This window comes from Anoplolepis gracilipes, chromosome 11 (assembly GCF_047496725.1).
Source record: "Anoplolepis gracilipes chromosome 11, ASM4749672v1, whole genome shotgun sequence".
Classification (NCBI taxonomy): Eukaryota; Metazoa; Arthropoda; class Insecta; order Hymenoptera; family Formicidae; genus Anoplolepis; species Anoplolepis gracilipes.
The window spans coordinates 5898153-5899781 of NC_132980.1; positions in this window are offsets into that span (position 1 = coordinate 5898153).

A 1629-nucleotide genomic window follows, 5' to 3' on the forward strand; every position below is an offset into this window, starting at 1 on the left:
TAAGGACAACGAATGGAGCGTGAATGTTCGAAGATATGACTATCCAAGATCCGCGCGTGTTTGATGCTGGATGTAATAAAAAGCACGCTTTCGAAAATACATTTTTAAAATCGCGACTTGTACGTCCATACGACTCGCAGCAATATCGTTTCACCTTGATTAATTAAATAATAATAAATTATATATTAGTAATAATAATTTTAATATTAAAATAATTGCATATAAATTTTAGTGACTAATTCGGAGACTTTGATGTTCGTTTTGCATTTTTTTTTATCGCTCCAGATTGATCGGTAAGGCTGGCCGAAGAATTGCCAATGCCTTCAAAATTGTCGATCCTGTGACAATAATATATGTAAGATACATAGAGAGAATTTCATTAAGACAGAGTGTGTGATGCGGCGCAGCTTTTCGACAAGTTTGCTCTGTTGACCTCTCGTTATTTCCTGGACAAGACACGTTTACGACTAATAAGATTTTCGCGCGTATCAGTGGCAGTTCTCATCAAAAACATGCTATATTATTTGTTCTAACTAATAATGTATCCTTATCACGGTACTCTTGTTTTTTTTTCTCTCTACGTGTGTGTGATCGGGTTTCTTACTATTTCTAAAATTTCTCGATTGCAATTTTTTCACCTCTGTACGCATAAAACCACAGAGTTTTTTAATCATCATGCGGTTGTAGCAAAATATCTATCTAAGTATCTTACGTCACAGAGTAAAAAAGGAAAAGAATATGTCAGATACCGACGATATAAAGGCACGACGGATTCTCGATGCGTCGTGTTGCCAGGACGATGTGTGTGTATAGTTATTTGCGAGCATTTTTTTTTTAACCATTTACCGAAATACCGACTAACTAGAATAATCGACGTAGCCGAGCTCGCTTTCAGCAACAATCGCGTGCCGACCCAACTTGGCTTTTACATTTAATTAGAAATTGACGTGTGTATGTGTGTGTGTGTGTGTGTGTGTGTGTGTGTGTGTATGTGTGTGTGTGTGTGTGTGTGTGTATGTGTGTGTGTGTGCGCGCGCGCGCGCGCGTGTGTGTGTGTGTGTGTTGCGTGCGTGTCGTGTGTATGTATGTTTGTGCAAAGTATATGTATATCGATGTACGATGACGCTATATAACGGAATAATCGTGCGCGCGTATTATGCGCGTTTATTTTTATTCTTTTATTATTTTATAGCATAATGAAACACACGCAATATGACGATCACCTTACTATATAAAAACCGACCGATTGATTTTGCAACGATCGACGGTTCGCACGGGACAATATAACATTGGTAATGTAATAATAATAATAATAATAATAATAATAATAATAATAATAATAATAATAATAATAATAATAATAATAACAACAATAATAATAATAATAATAAGAAGAAGAAGAAGAAGAAGAAGAAGAAGAAGAAGAAGAAGAAGAAGAAGAAGAAGAAGAAGAAGAAGAAGAAGAAGAAGAAGAAGAAGAAGAAGAAGAAGAAGAAGAAGAAGAAGAAGAAGAATAAGAAGAAGAAGAAGAAGAAGAAGAAGAAGAAGAAGAAGAAGAAGAAGAAGAAGAAGAAGAAGAAGAAGAAGAAGAAGAAGAAGAAGAAGAAGAAGAAGAAGAAGAAGAAGAAG